Source organism: Panthera tigris, chromosome X (genome assembly GCF_018350195.1).
Source record: "Panthera tigris isolate Pti1 chromosome X, P.tigris_Pti1_mat1.1, whole genome shotgun sequence".
NCBI classification, from domain to species: Eukaryota; Metazoa; Chordata; class Mammalia; order Carnivora; family Felidae; genus Panthera; species Panthera tigris.
Window position 1 is genome coordinate 420,553 of NC_056677.1, and position 19,935 is coordinate 440,487.

The following is a 19,935-nucleotide window of genomic DNA, read 5'->3' on the forward strand; positions in this document are numbered from 1 at the left end:
TACTGAGTGTATGTGGACACGTCCGGTTAGTTTCCACGTGTGGCCGTGCGTGTGGTGGTTCATTTGTGGGTTTCTCTCCCCACGTTGGTTAAAGTGGAGCCTTTCACTTTCAGTATCCTTTGTGTAGAGCGTTTACCTAAAACCATGGAGAATTAGCTTTGGATTTTAAAACAATGGAACCTCACCTGCTTCCGTGAGCACGTTGGGTTAAAATCTGCAGATCTTCACGTAGAGATTCACGGGGACCCGTAGCACACGCAGTAAACCCGTGTTGTCAAGTTGTTTCCTCTATTACTGTTTCTGCCGTGAGATGTAAGTGTTATCCTGTGCTCAAGACGTCAAAGGATGCTCGCTGACTGGAGCCATCCGTCTCCCTATGAAATTAAAAAGGCCAAAGACAGAATCTGTCGCCGTGTAAGTAGGCGTGATGGGTGTGCGATCTTAGGCACAAATGCACCGCGGAAGAGATGTGTCCAGACGGGAAACAAGGTTTGCCATGCGGCCGTGAGAAAGCAATTGAAATATAATTTTTTTAATGTTTATTTTTGAGAGAGAAAGACACACACACAGAGCGTGAGCGAGGGAGAGACAGAGAGAGACAGAGAGGGAGACACGGAATCCGAAGCAGGCTCCAGGCTCCGAGCTGTCAGCACAGAGCCGGACGTGGGGCTCAAAGTCACAGACCGTGAGGTCGTGACCTGAGCCCAAGTCAGACGCCCAACCGACTGAGCCACCGAGGCGCCCCCAAAGCAGTTCAAATATAAAGCAGTATCATCCTGTGCACTGAGCAGACCCATTAAGGCGGCTAACGAGTTTCCTTCCTGGTGGGGGAGGAAGCTTGCTTCTGGGTCCTGTGGAGGGTAACTAGTACCTTGTAAGTCCGGGCAGATTTGTGGTCTCAACGGTTGAAGTGCAGCCTTGAGACCCAACACAGGGTCTTGCTTTGATCCCACATTCCTAGGACCAGGACCTGCCAGTTGAAACAGGATGTGCTTTTATGGGCACTTTCTGCTGTGGCGAGCAAAGGGTCTGCATCCTGCTGGACCCGGAAAGCCGTATGCAACATTATGGCTGATGCCTTTGGGACACACCGTGCGCTTCCCGCCCCCCCCCCCCTCCGCCCCCCAGAAGAGCGTACTCAAATGTTATGTCCTAACAATGCAGTCTGCACAGAGTCCACACTGAGATAACACAATCCAAAGATGCCTCAAACACGCTGTTTCCCTACGAGCTACTGTTCATCTGAAAACATAATGTACTCAGACGCAAGAGAGTTTAACAATTGTTGCAAAAGATTCACTATGATGCAGGAGGGTCGAACAACTGTTGCAAAAGACTCAGGGTGGTGCAGGAGGGTTGAACAATTGTTGCAAAAGATTCACTATGATGCAGGAGGGTCGAACAATTGTTGCAAAAGACTCAGGGTGGTGCAGGAGGGTTGAACAATTGTTGCAAAAGATTCACTATGATGCAGGAGGGTCGAACAATTGTTGCAAAAGATTCACTATAATGCAGGCAGGTTTAACAATTGTTGCAAAAGATTTAGGATGGTGCAGGAGGGTTTAACATTTGTTGCAAAAGATTCACTATGATGCAAGAGGGTTTAACAGTGCTGGCAAAAGATTCAGTATCAGGCACACACACACACAGTGGAAACATTTAACGCATTGAAATTATGCTGTGTATTCAGGAAGTTAAATGGAGTATGACCACACATTTTGGTTGATTTTCTGGAGGAGCAAAGTCGGCACAGGGAAATTGCCCCAGCCCCTTTACGGCGCGAGGGCATGCACGTACCGACCGCAGCGACGGCTTGTGAAATTCCCAGTCGCCCAGGTGGCCCCCTTAGCGGGTATCAGAGTAAGAACCCTGCACTCTGATCGAGCCTCTACATAAAATCAGAGTGGTTTCCCCCAACACAAACGAGAAGAAACCAGCGGAAAGCATTCCGTGACATACGCATTGTTGGCATTCTTTATTCAGAGGTACCTGGTCGTCACCTCCACACCCGGCATCTGTGTAGCTGTGTTAACTTTCTGTCCTTCTCTTTCATCTCTGTTAATTATACAGTCTGAGTGTGCGCGTGTCTGACACAATTTCGTGTCTTCCTAGATTCCCGGTGGTTACTGTCATCACCAGTATCACTGTGACCCCTGCTCATTTCTATCCGCTTGCATCGCTGGGAGGAAGACGATGGGAGCAGTGTTTTTTTTTTTTTTTTTTTTAAGTTCCATTTATTTATTTAATTTTTTTGGCGGGGTGGGGGGAGGACAGAGAGACGGAGACACAGAATCGGAAGCAGGCTCCAGGCTCCGAGCTGTCAGCACAGAACTGGATGTGGGGCTCGAACCCACGAACCGGGAGATCATGACCTGAGCCAAAGTCGGGGGCTTAACCGACTGAGCCCCCCAGGTGCCCCTGGGAGCAACCTTTTAATGGGTCCTATTCAGTGTGCTCTGAGACGAGTTGATAGTTTGGGTCATTTCCTGGGGAACCAGGAAGCAGGTAGATTCTACACTGAGATGGGGAATAAAGGAGGAATCCACGGGGGCCACGGCACCAGGAATCGCCACCACATCCAGGTGGGATCATAGGGCGTGGTGCTAACTTTCTTCCTCTCACCGTAGCGTCTGGACCCGCTTCTGCTGTTGCAAATGAGATATCTACGTGGGTGTCACTGCTGACATAGTGCAAGTCCCCAAGCTTTTCTCCAAGCTGCTGACAACTGCCCTGTCATACTAAGTGCCCCATATGCAGTCACATAGATGTTTCCTCTGTACGTGTTATAGGACCATCAGGAACAAGACAAATTTAGCCTCAGTTGGGATGTTACGTTGGCTGAGCCTGTGCAGATAGCACCCACAGCTGCATTTACATCTAGCGGTTACACTCCTGATTCTTTCTCCTCTTGTGACATAGATGCTGATGAAATGCACCTCAGATGACGTTGAGATTCTGTCCTGTGGCTGACGGGCACCAGAACCTGCTTTCCACGGGGTTTCCTGGGCCAGCCACAACTCATTGCCAAAAAGTTCTGTGGCTTCAGTCAACAGAGATTAATCCTGTACCAGCTCTGGAGACCAGAGTCTGAGATCCGGTCAGGGCAGGGCTGCTGAGATCCAGGTAGGGCAGGGCCGCTGAAATCCAGGCAGGGCAGGGCCGCTGAGATCCAGGAGGGGCAGGACCGATGAGACTCAGGTAGGGAAGGACTGCTGAGATCCAAGCAAGTAGGACCACTGAGATCCAGGAGGGACAGGACCACTGAGATCCAGGCAGGGCAGAGCTGCTGAGATCCAGGCAGGGCAGGACCCCTGAGATCCAGGCAGGGCAGGACCACTGAGATCCAGGCAGGGCAGGGCCGCTGAGATCCAGGCAGGGCAGGACTACTGAGATCCAGGCAGGGCAGGGCCCCTGAGATCCAGACAGGGCAGGGCCGCTGACATCCAGGAGAGGCAGGGCCACTGAGATCCAGGAGGGGCAGGACCGCTGAGACTCAGGTAGGGAAGGACTGCTGAGATCCAAGCAAGTAGGACCACTGAGATCCAGGAGGGACAGGACCACTGAGATCCAGGCAGGGCAGGACCCCTGAGATCCAGGCAGGGCAGGGCCTCTGAGATCCAGGAGGGGCAGGACCACTGAGATCCAGGCAGGGCAGGACCCCTGAGATCCAGGCAGGGCAGGGCCGCTGAGATCCAGGCAGGGCAGGGCTGCTGAGATCCAGGCAGGGCAGGACCGCTGAGATCCAGGCAGGGCAGGGCCACTGAGATCCAGGCAGGGCATGGCTGCTGAGATCCAGGCAGGGCAGGGCCACTGAGATCCAGGCAGGGCAGGGCCGCTGAGATCCAGGCAGGGCAGGGCTGCTGAGATCCAGGCAGGGCAGGACCGCTGAGATCCAGGCAGGGCAGGGCCACTGAGATCTAGGCAGGGCATGGCTGCTGAGATCCAGGCAGGGCAGGGCCACTGAGATCCAGGAGGGGCAGGACCGCTGAGACTCAGGTAGGGAAGGACTGCTGAGATCCAGGCAGGGCAGGGCCGCTGAGATCCAGGGTGGGCAGGGCTGCTGAGATCCAGGCAGGACAGAGCTGTACTCCCTCCAGAGGCTCCAGGGGAGGGTCCTTCCTGTCCCTTCCAGCGTCTGGGGCTCCAGGCGTCCCTGGGCTCGTGGCCGCGTCCCTCCCATCTCTGCCTCTGCCTTCACGTGGCTTCTGCTCTGTGTCTGTGTGTCCCCTTCTGTCTCCTACAAGGACACCTGCCATTGGATTCAGGGCCGCCCTGACCCAGGATGGGCTCATCTCAGAGCCTTCCCTTCAGCACATCTGAAAAGACCCTGTTTCCAAATATGGTCCCTTGTGAGGGTACAGAGGACGTGAATTTCGAGGGCGCTGGTCAGACCTGGGCTGGGGAAGGCGGGCGTCACATCATGTCTGAGTATTTATGTCCTGAATCTAAGAAACCTGGCAGTTATGACCGCTTACAACACGGGGTTAATTTCTGCTCAATAGATGTTTCAGAAACAGCCACAGAGAGTGAGCCACAGCCTATGTATGTAAAACTGTTCTCCAAGGAAATATATTTTTTAATACTTACAGGTATTTCTTCAAATGCACGACCTCAGAGGGAAAATGGCACGTGTTGGACATTTATTGTCAACATCTGGGCAGTGGGGTCCGGAGAGGGACGTGCAGCCCGGGGCTGACCCCGTGACCTAAGGGCCCTTGTTTTAAAATCTCCCTGTCCCTGCATGCTCACACAAGGCTGGGTCTCCCTGGGTGGGCATTTAACCATCATCCGTCCCCAACGTCACTGCGTTGCCTTTGCTGTATGGCGCATTCTGTTTCTGGATATAGAGTCCGAAACCTGAGAGGCGTTTCCTGGGTTATTCGAGAACTCAGCGCTAATGTGTGCTAATGACTTCCGTAATTACGTTCCCGGGTAGAGAGCACCGCGTCATCTTGTAAAACGTTTTATAAATTTATTTTTTGCTTCTCGGCCGCAATGAAATTCACATATCCTGAGATTCGCCTTCTCAGTGTGTGCGATTCCGGGGTTTGTTAGTATGTTCAAGATGGTGTGCAAGCCTCACCCGTTGCAGAACATTTTCGTCCTCCGCCAAAGGGAACTCTGTACCGGTGAAGCCGTCTTTTCCAACCCTCTCCCCTCCCCCGCCCCCAGATGTTCCTTGGATGCAGTTAATCGCTAATGTCTTTTCCACTTTTACAGATTTGCCTGCTCTGGCGATTTCCTGGGCATTTGGGTTGCTTTCCGTTTGGGGTTAATTACGAATAATGCATCCACGTAGGAGCTTTTTTGAGGGCAATGGACTTGCAGGGTCATGGGTCAAGTGTACATCGAGGTTTTCAAGGAATCGGCTGTTGGGGCGCCTGGGTGGCTCAGTTGGTTGAGCGCCCAAGTTCGGCTCAGGTCATGATCTCGCGGTTTGTGACTTCGAGCCCCGCGTCGGGCTCTGGGCTGACAGCTCGGAGCCTGGAGCCTGCTTCCGATTCTGTGTCTCCTTTTCTCTCTGCCCCTCCCCCACTTGTACTCTGTCTCCCTCTCAAAAATAAATAAGAGCATTAAAAAAATGTGAAGGAGTTGACTGTTTCCCAAAACGAATGTGCCAGCCATGGATGGGCGACCGATTCCTCTTTCTTCGGCAAATCGTCACGGGGAACACTGAAGGATGCCCTTTGCATTGTTGAGTTGTCATGGTTCTTTACATATCGTGGATTCGAGCCTCGTATCACATATGCGGCTTGCACATATCATTTCCTGTGCTGCGCGTTGAAGCACAAAAGGTTTTTGGTTTGGGTGAAATCCAAACTGACGTATGGTTTCACTTTGATTGTTTATGCTTTTGGATTTGTGCCTAAGAAGCCACCGCTTAATCCAAGCTTGGGAAGACGTATACCGATGTTTTCTTCTGAGAGTTTTATGGTTTTGGTCTTTGTATATCCTGAGAGGTAGGGATCCAGCCGTCCTCTTTCTCGTGTTGATGTCCAGTTTTCCCAGCGCTTCTGTGTTGCCGTGGCACCCTCGGCGACCATCAACTAGCCGTAGTATATGGCTTTAACAATGGACTCTCCATTCTGTGCCATCAGTCTGTATATACCATGTGCCCCAACCACACGGTCGGGATTATGAGAGCTTTTTATTAAGTTGCAAAATCAGGAAGGGCAAGTGAGTCCTCCAACGTTCTGCTCCTTTTTCAACATAACACTATTTTACTATTTTTGGAAGAAATTATGAAGACTTGGTGTAAATTCTTTAAATATCTACCAGAATTCACCTGTGAGACCCACTGGGACTGGGGTTTTCCTTCAGGGGAAGGATTTTTAAAATTTTTTTTAATGTTTATTTATTTTTGAGAGAGAGACAGAGCATGAGCAGGGGAGGGGCAGAGAGACAGGGAGACACAGAATCTGAAACAGGCTCCAGGCTCCGAGCTGTCAGCACAGAGCGCAGTGTGGGGCTCGAACCCATGGACCGTGAGATCATGACCCAAGCGGAAGTCAGCTGCTTAACCGACTGAGCCACCCAGGCGTCCCTATTTTATTTAATTTTAATTTAATTTAATTTAACTTCATTTAATTTTATTTTACTTCATTTTGTTATATTTTATTTTACTTATTTTGTTCTACAGTCTTTTTTTTAAACATGTTTTTCCTTTACATTTATTTATTTTTGAGAGACAGAGAGAGACAGAGCACGAGCAGGGGAGGGGCAGAGAGAGAGGGGAGACACAGAATCCGAAGCAGGCTCCAGGCTCCGAGCTGTCAGCACGGAGCCGGACAAGGGTGGGAGAGCACAGGACAAAATCAGAGAGACAGGGAGAGAAAGAGACAGAGGCAGAGAGAGCCAGAGACAGGGAAAGAGAGACACAGGGACAGACATGACAGAAATGGGAGACAAGGACGACAGCAGGAACACAGCGTGACCGTGATGGAAAATCATCGCCCTGATGCTTACCCCTCGCGTCAAGCATCTGTTTCCACGTGTCTATGGTCTCCGCAGGCTTTGAACATACTTTTGACGCAGTTATAATAACACTTTATGCAGTTTTGCCCTTTTCTTTCCCCATCTAGCCTCGAAGCATGAGGTAGGGCACACTCATTTATATTAAGAAATACGGCTGCCAGATTCACACCAGCGCTGGGACTCGCCAGTGTAAACATTCGCCGTGACGCAAGGGAAGTCTACTGGTTAAAAAAAAATCAATTCTAAAATACAGCTTAATGAGAGTTGGAAACTCAAGTTAAGTGGGTGTCCCACCCAGGCAGAGGCAGCGGAACGGTGTTGGGGCACACGGTGTGGGCTCAGAGGGGGCGGGAGGACGGGGTCGGGGCGCACGGTGTGGGCTCCCTGGAGGGGGGAGGATAGTGTCGGGGCGCACGGTGTGGGCTCCGCGGGGGCGGGAGGATGGGGTCGGGGTGCACGGTGTGGGCTCCCTGGAGGGGGGAGGATAGTGTCGGGGCGCACGGTGTGGGCTCCGCGGGGGCGGGAGGATGGGGTCGGGGTGCACGGTGTGGGCTCCGCGGGGGCGGGAGGACGGGGTCGGGGTGCACGGTGTGGGCTCCGCGGGGGCGGGAGGACGGGGTCGGGGTGCACGGTGTGGGCTCCCTGGAGGGGGGAGGACAGGGTCGGGGCGCACGGTGTGGGCTCCGCGGGGGCGGGAGGACGGGGTCGGGGCGCACGGTGTGGGCTCCGCGGGGGCGGGAGGACGGGGTCGGGGTGCACGGTGTGGGCTCCGCGGGGGCGGGAGGACAGGGTCGGGGTGCACGGTGTGGGCTCCCTGGAGGGGGGAGGACAGGGTCGGGGCGCACGGTGTGGGCTCCGCGGGGGCGGGAGGATGGGGTCGGGGTGCACGGTGTGGGCTCCGCGGGGGCAGGAGGACGGGGTCGGGGTGCACGGTGTGGGCTCCCTGGAGTGGGGAGGACGGGGTCGGGGCGCACGGTGTGGGCTCCGCGGGGGCGGGAGGACGGGGTCGGGGCGCACGGTGTGGGCTCCGCGGGGGCGGGAGGACGGGGTCGGGGCGCACGGTGTGGGCTCCGCGGGGGCGGGAGGACGGGGTCGGGGCGCACGGTGTGGGCTCCACGAGAGTCACAGGAGAGACCGGTTACTGTTTGTTCTCGTCAACAACTGCAGATTAACGACGACCTGGGGCAGAGGCGGCTGCCAGCGGTCGACACGGGCCCAGCCCCGGTTGTGTGCGTGGGGCCGCGTGCATGGAGCTCGGCCTGCCAGCTGAGCCCCGACGGATGCCTTTGCCGGGCGCGTGCTCCTTCCCCACGGTGCCTGCCACCCAATCCGTGGCCGAGGGTCTTGGCAGCTGAGCCCACGCGCAGACCCTACGCACACTCCGTGAGTGGTCCGTCCACGCTGGCGGCTCTTGGCTCCGCTGGCACACGTGTTTCAAAAAGCTGGCCAGATGCTTCCGGTTATTGGCCAGCACACGTGTCCGTTCGAATGGAAACGTTCATTACCAGGACTCTCTGGGCACGTGGAAAACATTGGGCCGAATTGTAGGTGATGTACATTTATTCCCCAAAAGAGAAGTTCAGGCCCTGACCTCCAGAACCCGTGAGCACAACTGTGTTTGCAGATATGAGTAAGTGAAGGATGTGACACTGACACGAGCTCATCCTGGACCAGAGGGGCCCTGACTCCAATGGCAGGTGCCTTAAGACACAGAAGAGGAGAGACAGAGACAGAGGAGAAGCCCCGTGAAGCCGGAGGCAGAGAAGGGAGGGATGAGGCCACAAGTCCAGGGACGCCTGGAGCCCCAGAAGCTGGGAGAGGCAGGAAGGAGCCTCCCCTGGAGCCTCTGGAGGGAGCACAGCTGTGCCTGTCTGGATCTCAGTGGTCCTGATCCTCCTGGATCTCAGTGGCCCTGCTTGGATCTCAGCGGCCCTTCCCTGCCTGGAGCTCAGTGGTCGTGCCCCTCCTGGATCTCAGTGGTCCTCCCCTGCCTGGATCTCAGCGGCCCTGCCCTGCCTGGATCTCAGTGGCCCTGCCCTGCCTGGATCTCAGTGGCCCTGCCCTGCCTGGGTCTCAGTGGTCCTGCCCTGCCTGGATCTCAGTGGCCCTGCCCTGTCTGGATCTCAGTGGTCCTGCCCTGCCTGGATCTCAGTGGCCCTGCCCCTCCTGGATCTCAGTGGCCCTGCCCTGCCTGGATCTCAGTGGCCCTACCCTGCCTGGATCTCAGTGGCCCTGCCCCTCCTGGATCTCAGCTGCCCTGCCCCTCCTGGATCTGAGACTTCTGGTCTCCAGAGCTGTGATAACTCCCTAGTGTTGTGAGCCATCCACTTTGTGGTAATTTTTACAGCACCCCCAGGGCTGTCCTGTGCTCACCCCCAGTGCTGGGAAGTTCCAGTCAGCAGCTTTGCCTGCTGGGGGTTCTGCTGCTGTCCCGTCTTCCATGAACCGAGTGTCCCTAAGGTCTGCAGAGCTGAAGCCGCGGGGGGCACCAGCAAGGAAAACATTTGCCCCGTGGCTGTCTTCTCACGAACAGTCCTGCGTCCGACACATTTTTATTCTGAAGGAGGATCGTCGCTGAGAGAGGCAGCGTTGAAAAGCCCCTCTTTGCTCAGCAGACGGAATGATGGGCTGGCCACGTTCCGGACACATCTGAGGCCTCTGGCTGTGTTCAAATGCTTCTGCTTGATAGGAATTCCAAGCTCATTTTTTTCCTGCCAAGTACTCCTTCCTCTCTGTTTTTGAACTCGTATGAATAGAAGGCGGAAACTCAGCCCTCAGAGTTTTGATCCTGCGATAGTCCCACCATCCCGGCAACGGTCTGGAAGAGACGTCTGATGGTCACGGGATGGACGGGAGGCTTTGAAAGTGGCTCTTGGCCAAGAGTAGCCGGAGGAGGCGGAACCTCCCAACTGCTGGTGGGGAGAAAGTCAGAGCCCATGTTTCTTGGTGAAACTTGAGCTCAGGTTCGCCTGTGTTACTGGAAGGTGTGTGTGTGTGTGTGTGTGTGTGTGTGTCTGTGCATGTGTGTGTGGTCCTACCCGTGTGAATCTCAGCAGCCCTGCCCTGCCTGGATCTCAGTGGCCTTGCCCCTCCTGGACCTCAGGGACCCTGCCCCGCCTGGATCTCAGTGGTCCTGCCCCTCCTGGATCGCATCAGCCCGGCCCTGCCTGGATCTCAGTGGCCCTGCCCTTACTGACTCTCAGTGGCCCTGCCCTGCCTGGATCTCAGGGCTCCTGCCCCTCCTGGATCTCAGCGGCCCTGCCCTGCCAGGATCTCAGAGGTCCTGCCCCTCCTGGATCTCAGGGCTCCTGCCCCTCCTGGATCTCAGCGGTCCTGCCCTGCCTGGATCTCAGTGGTCCTGCCCCTCCTGGATCGCATCAGCCCGGCCCTGCCTGGATCTCAGTGGTCCTGCCCCTCCTCGATGTCAGCCGCCCTGCCCTGCCCCGCCTGGATCTCAGTGGTCCTGCCCCTCCTGGATCGCATCAGCCCGGCCCTGCCTGGATCTCAGCAGCCCTTCCCTGCCTGGATCTCAGCGGCCCTTCCCTCCCTGGATCTCAGGGGTCCTGCCCCTCCTGGATCTCAGGGGTCCTGTCCCTCCTGGATCTCAGCGGCCCTGCCCTGCCTGGATCTCAGTGGTCCTGCCCCTCCTGGATCGCATCAGCCCGGCCCTGCCTGGATCTCAGCGGCCCTTCCCTGCCTGGATCTCAGCGGCCCTTCCCTCCCTGGATCTCAGGGGTCCTGCCCCTCCTGGATCTCAGGGGTCCTGTCCCTCCTGGATCTCAGCGGCCCTGCCCTGCCTGGATCTCAGTGGTCCTGCCCCTCCTGGATCGCATCAGCCCGGCCCTGCCTGGATCTCAGTGGCCCTGCCCTTACTGACTCTCAGTGGCCCTGCCCTGCCTGGATCTCAGGGCTCCTGCCCCTCCTGGATCTCAGCGGCCCTGCCCTGCCAGGATCTCAGAGGTCCTGCCCCTCCTGGATCTCAGGGCTCCTGCCCCTCCTGGATCTCAGCGGCCCTGCCCTGCCTGGATCTCAGTGGTCCTGCCCCTCCTGGATCTCAGGGGTCCTGTCCCTCCTGGATCTCAGTGGCCCTGTCCTGCCTGGATCTCAGGGGTCCTGCCCCTCCTCGATCTCAGCAGCCCTGCCCTGTCTGGATCTCAGACCCTGGTCTCCAGAGCTGGGTGAGCGCAAATTCCTGTGTGTGGAACCCCCAAGTGTGTGGTCATTTGTCACAGCCGCCCCAGGACTCTCATCGCTGTCAGCAGCCCCCACCTGGTTAGGAGGCAGGTTTGGGGCACATACTCTGGCGTTCTTGCTCTCCCGTCCCCCCTCTCCCCTCCCACTGTCCTGCCAGAACTCCCAGGGACGCCTCCTGGATCACACCCCTGGGTCGCACAGCCTCGTCGGGAATCTGCTGCTGGGGACGTGGCTGAAATGACAAATATTTTATCAGCTACTGCGTGCCTGTGGGAGCTCGCTCGCGCGGTGCTTCTGTCTCCCGACCCGTCTCGCAGACACAACTTAGCGCCGCCCGGAGGCAGTCCGTGTTCCCGGGACTGTGATCAGCAGACGTGCAGCCTGTGTGGCCGTCTGTACATCTGCTCCTTCGTAGCCCGGCCCTGAGTCCGCTGTGGGTGGGTTTGCAGCATACGTGATGTGTCCCGTCAGCCTCCCGTCTGCAGACGTTTCTAAGGCTCTCCGGTCACCAAAGGCACAGCCTCACAAGGGCAGGGTGTTCTGGGCACGGGGGCCTGGTGCCTACGTGGCAGGCACGTCCTGTCTCGTTGCTGTGGATTTTGCTTTGAGAACTTTCTGTCTGCAGCTGGTTTGAAAGGGACGCGGCCCCAACTCGTCTTTGGAGCTAAAGTTTTCACAAGACCAAAGCTTCGTAATTCTTAACACCTGGGGTTGAGTGTGTGGCCAGGAACCCCCGGTCCCCGGTGCCCTATCTCCACGCGGGTCTACATCGGGAGGGCATACGTACAAAGAGCGTGTGGTTACAACGCAGAGCCTAAGGCTGATTTTGGTGGGTCAGGGCGCCCGGGTTGTCGCACAGGTTCCGCACTAATAAATCTTGTATTCATTTATTCACAGACAGTGTTCGTGAATGCCACTGCGTGAGCACGTGATGGGCTGCTCCCGTGTCCTCAGCGGGAAGAACTAATACAATAACATGTAATTACTAACACAAATGAAGCGTCCTCCCGTGGCTCGCGAGGGAGTAAACCCACGCTCGGCGGTGCTCCGCCGCCCCCGGCTTTCTACCCGTTACCTTCCCTGTGAGGCTGCTGGCTGGGCTCCAGAGCATGGACACAAAAGGGTGGTCACGACCCCAGCTCGTTGTGTGGTCCCCGCGGACCCGCACGTGGGGACGAGCCACGGCAACCCACTGCGAGGCCACGTGCACGCCGCATGGCACAGTCGCTGGGGTCGTTTAGGAAAACGATTGGGAGGCTGTGGGATCAGCGGGGTGTGCTCTTGGATGAGACTCAGGGATCCCGCAATGGCTGTTCCCTCGGTCCTCGATGCCCTTCCCGCAGACGTCCGAGGGGTCACCTTCCTTTGAGTCTGCCCCAGTGTCACTTCCGCAGCGGTCGATGGCTCCTGGGTCATGAGATTCCCGCACCTGCACCCCGCGTTCCTGATCCCTCGCCCTCCTTCCCTCCCCGCAGAGTCTAGAAGGCCGCATCCTTGACTGACTTATAGTGACCTGTCTCCCCATCCCCCACCTAGAACAGGGGGCTCCTGGTGGCCTCAATGTGGTGCCAGCACATAGTCGGGGCTCCACAAACGTTTGTTGAATGAATGACAGAGGTACGAATGGTTATGCTGTGTGATGCTTTGGTCCCCACCAGGAGCAATGACAAGGTGTCCCTGGGGGCCCCTCAGGGTCACTGCCGCCCCCTGCCCAGGCCTAGGACACGGTAGTCTCGAGGGGGAACACATTAAGGACCCTGACCCAGGCCGTGCTCTTGTCCACATCTGCACCGCTGGCCCAGGAGCCTCTGTGGACCCCTCCTTAGGGACAGAGGACGGGCCTTCAAAGACCCTTTCCTGGACCCCGACTTGGCACGTCGTGGTTTCCATCCGACCCTCCCTCCTCTGCCTCCCGGACCCCAGGCTCCCAAAAGGACACAAGGTTTTGGTTCTGGGCGCCCCCAGCGATGAGACCGCCCCCCCCCCCACCTGCATGCATGCACCTGTCCCTGGCCCGGCCCTGTTCCGGGGTGACGGGGGAGCAGAAGGGGGAGTAGGCGTGTTAACCTGTGTGGCCCCCGGTCACATGACAGCAGCATGTGAAGAAAGGCCTGAGTGTCCCTCATCTTTCTGGATACTTCCGTCAGCCGCTGTCTTGTTCCAGCCCAGCCACGCTGCACTGAGCCCCCCACTCCTGTGAACCTGGGCGCCGTCTACATGGCTGGAAGAGGCTTTGTCGTAAGCCCTGCATCTCCCGTCTCGTTTGCTGAACATGTGACGTTCACAGAGGTGCAGGGGGCACAGGGTCTGGTTCTCGGGGTTCGGCCATGAGCCCCCCGTGTGCCTGGAGCTGGCTCTCATCCTGTGGAAACCTGCTCACCTCCCTGAGGACAGCGTCCACTTTCTCCTCGGCCCAGACCGATTGATGCTGGGCCACGGAGAAGACTGAGCACTCAGCACCCAGCACTCAGCACGCAGCACCCACACTCTGGGGGGGCTTGGGGCCGGTCCTGTAACCTGTGTGGATCTCAGCACCCCCACCCCCCAGGCACAGTGATGGAGGCAAGCCAGGATCAGACAAGAACACACGTGTCTCCCTGCTTTTGCTAACCCAGAAGCGAAGAAAACGTACAACCTTTTTGTTAAATGTTCTTGTTGACTTTCGAGTCCAAACTATCTAGTAACATCATGCGACGGGTTACACTGTGTCCCCCAAGTTCACATGTTGAAACCCTTGCCCCGGGACCTCAGAATGTGGTTATTTTGGAGGCGGGGTCTTTAAACTAGGGATTGAGGTAACATGAGGTCACTACAGTGGGTCCTGATCCCATAGGACTGGGGTCCCTATCGGAAGAGGTCAGGACACGGACATGTACAGAGGGACGGTCACGTGAGGACACAGGGAGAGGAGACGATGTCTACACCCAGGAAAGAGGCCTCAAGGGGAATCAACCTCAGTCCCTGCTAGACCTCACACCCCAGCTTCAGCCCTGCCTGGATTTCAGACCTCCAACCTCAGCCCTGCCTGGATCTCAGACCCCCAGCCTCAGCCCTGCCTGGACCTCAGACCCCCAGCCTCAGCCCTGCCTGGACCTCAGACTCCCTGCCTCAGCCCTGCCTGGATTTCAGACCTCCAACCTCAGCCCTGCCTGGACCTCAGACTCCCTGCCTCAGCCCTGCCTGGATTTCAGACCTCCAACCTCAGCCCTGCCTGGACCTCAGACCCCCAACATCTGCCCTGCCTGGATCTCAGACCCCCAGCCTCAGCCCTGCCTGGATCTCAGACCCCCAGCCTCAGCCCTGCCTGGATTTCAGACCCCCAGCCTCAGCCCTGCCTGGATCTCAGACCTCCAACCTCAGCCCTGCCTGGATCTCAGACCCCAGCCTCGGCCCTGCCTGGATCTCAGACCTCCAACCTCAGCCCTGCCTGGATCTCAGACCCCCAGCCTCAGCCCTGCCTGGATCTCAGCCTCCCAGTTTCGGCCCTGCCTGGATCTCAGACCTCCAACCTCAGCCCTGCCTGGACCTCAGACCCCCAACATCTGCCCTGCCTGGATCTCAGACCCCCAGCCTCAGCCCTGCCTGAATCTCAGACTCCCAGCCTCAGCCCTGCCTGGATCTCAGCCTCCCAGTTTCGGCCCTGCCTGGATCTCAGATCCCCAGCCTCAGCCCTGCCTGGCCTGCTTGGACCTCAGACTCCCACCTTTGGCCCTGCCTGGACCTCAGAACCCCAGCCTCAGCCCTGCCTGGATCTCAGACCCCCAGCCTCAGCCCTGCCTGGATCTCAGACTCCCAGCCTCAGCCCTGCCTGGATCTCAGACCCCCAGCTTCAGCCCTGCCTGGATCTCAGAGTCCCAGCCTCAGCCTTGCCTGGATCTCAGAGTCCCAACTTCAGCCCTGCCTGGATCTCAGATCCCCAGCCTCAGCCCCTCCTGGACCTCAGAATCCCAGCCTCACTCCTGCCTGGATCTCAGACCTCCAACCTCAGCCCTGTCTGAATCTCAGACCTCCAACCTCAGCCATGCCTGGATCGCAGACCCCCAGCCTCGGCCCTGCCTGGATCTCAGACCCCCAGCATCTGCCCTGCCTGGATCTCAGACCCCCAGCCTTGGCCATGCCTGGATCTCAGACCCCAACCTCAGCCCCGCCTGGATCTCAGACTGCCAGCCTCGGCCCTGTCTGGAACTCAGACTCCCAACCCTGGTCCTGCCTGGATCTCAGATCTTAGCCTCCAGCCCCGTCTGGATCTGAGACTCCCAGCCTTGGTGCTTCCTGGACCTCAGACTCACAACCAGTGTCCTACCTGGGTCTCAGACCCCCAGCTGCAGCTCCTCCTGGACCTCAGACTCCCAGCCTCCGCCCTGCCTGGACCTCAGACCCTGAACCTAGGCCCTGCCTGGATCTCAGACTCCTGGCCTCCAGCACTGGGAAGGAATAAATGTGTGTTAAGATGCCCTGTGTGGGGCATTTATTATGGCCGCATGAGGAGACTAATATATATAATTAATATACAATACATAGTTTATAACATAATAATATGGATAATGAGTACTTAGGATAAGAACCCGTAATATCGTTAAGGGGGGAAATCCTGCATTTTAAAACAAGTTTAGAGCTTCCTTCTAGCCAGGTGTAAAGAATGTTAAGGTTCCCTGATCATGCTCTCTCTGTCTTGTGCTTCAGGAAACTGATAATTAGGGCAAAACCACTCTTTTAATTATGGCAAATGGTATAATTTTCACGTTCTCTGCCCTGCATGGTTTTTTTTTTTCTCCCCTGATGGTGTCGATGTGTTTAAGAGAAGTATGGTGAGGGTTGTTTTTTGTTTTTCTTACTTTGTAACCAGTGGTAGCATTTTATGGTGAGTTTATATATGTATCTAAACTAATATACAATATATAGAATTAATACATATGGTAACTTTACATCTAAACTAATATACAATATATATACTTACTGTATATAGTAGCTTTATATATACATATCTAAGCTAATATACAATGTGTATATAATTAATATATATGTTAACTTTAAATATAGCTAAGCTAATATACTATATATAATGGATACATATAGTAACTTTATATCTAAACTAATATACAATATATACTTACTGTATATGGTTGCTTTATATATACATATCTAAGCTAATATACAATATGTATATAATTAATATATATGTTAACTTTAAATATAGCTAAGCTAATATACTATAATATACTATATTTATATAGTATATATACTTATATATTACTTATATATTATATACTTATATAGTATATATTTATATACTGGTTTCACACAGTTTCCAGGAAGGCGGTGTTCACAGGGGAAAGGACGTGGGGTGTGGACCCTGTCCCTGTCCGTGTCCCTGACTCTGTGGGGGCTGCTGTTGGTGAATTGCCTCGCCTGCGTCCAAACACGCCAGGCATCGTGCTTGTGTCCCCTGCAGGCTGACGACGGGGCAGCAGGGAGGTGGCCGGCTGCGTGCTCAGTGCCTGTGGCCTCTGGTCCAGGTGACCTGTCTCTCTTCTGGGTGCCGAGTCCGCGTCCTGGAACCGAGCCCCAGACGTGCTGCGGGAACCGCAGGGACGGGCGCACAGCTTGGCGAGGCCCCTTCAGGGTGCCCAGCTTTGCCTGCATTTTTCCTTGTTCTTCTTAGCCGAAGCCCCGCATCCCGGGACGGCCATCGTCCCGGGCCAACCAGGAGGGCTGGTCACCGTCCAGGTGAGGCATTCACGTCCAAGACGTAAGCGGTCCTCGGTCCCTGGGTCACCCTTGGTGCTCCCGTTCACGGTTCCCTTCGTGGGAACTGCATTTGCAAAGGGCTTTGCAAATTTTCACTTGTGGTGGTTGAACGGAGTGAGTAGCACCGTCTGCCTCCGAATGAATTCTGTTCGCATTGGATGCGCACTGAGCGTGGCGAGAGGATGCAGCGCGCGCGCACCCGGCGCAGGTGGGTCAGGACGCATGGGTTTTCTGCACCCAGCGAGGGGCTGCTTGGCTTTCAGCAGCCGAGTTCTGCATCCAGATGCTCAGGGGTGTGAAATGCCCCCTCCCCCACCCCCCCCCCCCCAAGCCTCCCCTGTGCTATTTAAGGACGGATGGCTTGGCCACCCGTCCTCCAGCTCAGGGTGTTGACCGGATCAGGTGCATGCGGAGGGACCAGTGTGTTCCAGGCGCTGTTCCAGGCACTCGGTGCGTGCGGACCGTCTGGGGAGCTGTCTGAACGCGCGAGCGCGCAGCGGTCCAGGTGGGCGGTATGCGGCGCCATGGGACCCAAGATGCAGAATAATACAAGCACCTGGACAGACCGCAGGTATGCAACCAGGGGAGCTGGGATTGTCCTGTGTCGGGAGTGAACGAACTGGGTCCTCGGGAAGGATCGTCCTCTGTGCCCAGAGGCGCGTCCACGTGGGGGAGCTTCTGGGGAGGTGGGGATCACGGCCTCGGCCAGGGGTGTGCGCGCTTCTTTGCGCAAACCGTGACCAAAGTCAGAGTCCGGGTCCTGTGTTGACAGGAACTGGGGAGTCCCTTCTGGGTCCCTGTGAGCGCCCCCAGACGGCTCGCCCGCACCCCCTTGCATTGGAGGGATTTCTGCGATGAAGCTTACTCCGCTCTGTGTATTTTTTTTTTAATTAAAACAATTTTTTAAAACATTTATTCATTTTTGAGACACAGAGCCAGAGCACAAGCGGGGCAGGGGGAGAGAGAGAGAGAGAGAGACACATAATCCAAAGCAGTCTCCGGGCTCTGCGCTGTCAGCATAAGCCCGATGAGGGGCTTGAACCCATGAACTGGGAGATCACGACCTGAGCTGAAGTCAGGCGGTTAACCGACTGAGCCACCCAGGGGCCCCCACTCTGTGCGTTTTGACGTTTCCTGCAGGAGGAAAGAAACCTGGGGGCGTAGATGCGCTGGGCGTTGGAAGAAGGGCATGTGTGCGGCCCCCCCGGGCCTGCCCAGCCCCGCAGCCCCCGCCCCCACAAGGGGACGAGGCGGAGGCAGCGAGGTGGGCGGGGCGGGGGGGGGGCAGGCACGCTCTGGTTTCCTGCCCCCTCCTCCCGGATTTCTGCGCATCGTTTCCTTTCCTGCTGGCATCCCTTTGTTGGCCCTTGATTCCAGAGTGAGCCCCGGAGTGAACGTCGGTGCAAACCCGATATTAAAATACACAGACTCTAATGCCAGGGAAAACACACGGCCCCCCTGCTTTCGGAGGGAACACAATAAATTCATAAGCGCGGCCATGCTTTTCCAATAAAACTTCATTAAATAATGGTTATGAGGGATGAAGTGCTGGGAGAACAAAAGCTCTCCATCAAGGGGGTCTCTTTGAACTCTGCGCTTGGCGCACAGAGCCCACACCGTCTGTGCCTGGCGCTGTCGCCGCCCCCGCCAAGGACGAGCTGAGGGCCGTCGGCCCCGCTTCCTGGAGGCCTGTAAGGGCCCCACGATTGTTCCTGCGTCTCCAACCAGGCGAGGCACCGGCCGCAAACCCCGGTTCCGTGTGTGAAGCCTGCAGGTGCCAGCCAGGCGGGGACCGGCCTCGAACCCCGGTTTTGCTTCGCGGAGGGAGCCCACGTGGCAGGTACATCCGTAATCTGTGCAACAAGGCCGGGGGCGCCCGTGTGAGGCCTTGGAGAGGCCCCTGGATGCGTCATGGAAAGGAGCGGTGTGGGGTAATGGGGGGCTGGTTGGGGAGCCCACAGGCTCCCGGGGGCAGACACTCCCCCCGGGCACCGACGCGCCAACGATGCGAGGCCCCCTTCCCCCATCCAGTGGGTCACCGGGTGTCTTCTGAGCAAGAACAGACAGCGGAGTGCGTGGGGTTCTTCTCCCGGGTGCGGGGAGCGCGTCAGGACAGCCGGAAGGTCCCCGAAGCCGCTGCTCTGCGCCCTGCGCCGGGGGTCCTGTGCGCCATCCGTGCACCCGGGTTTTCTCATCTTGTTTACGTGGATCGGCAGGGCCCCAGGTTCACCGAGGACTAGGGGTCGCCTCGGAGGCCGCGCGCGCATTCTTGAAACTCCGTTTCTGTGGCCCTGGAGGCCCCAAGTTACGGATAACGGCTTTGTCTGAGATATAGAATGGGAACGAGCATTTAGGGCGTGTGTAGGGGCGCACGCGTGAGTATATGCACGTTAAACACGTGTAACTACAAATATGTACACATGTGGAAATATATACACATGCATAAATACATAGGCACATATAAATATGTATAAATAAATATAAGTATGTTCATACACATTACACATTTATACACATATAAATTCATACACACACGTAAGTATACATATATAAGTATATATAAAAATATAAAATATACACATACATATAGGACTATATATGTATATAAATAATATAGATCAATGTATATAAGTATATATTTATAATGTATAAATGTACAAGTATATACGTATACATATAATATATGAAAATATATAAAATATATAAATATATAAAATTATAAATTTTTTTATGTTTATTTTTCAGACAGAGAGAGACAGAGCATGAGCAGGGGTGTGGTAGAGAGAGAGGGAGACACAGAATCCGAAGCAGGCTCCAGGCCCCGAGCTGTCAGCACAGAGCTCCACGCGGGACTCGAACTCACAGACCGCGAGATCATGACCTGAGCTGAAGTCGATGCTTAATCAACTGAGCCCCCAGGCGCCCCTAAAATTATTTATACATATGTCAACACATAAAAGCATATATACATTGGAAATATACATACATATACACAGCACGAAAGGCCACCATGAAGAA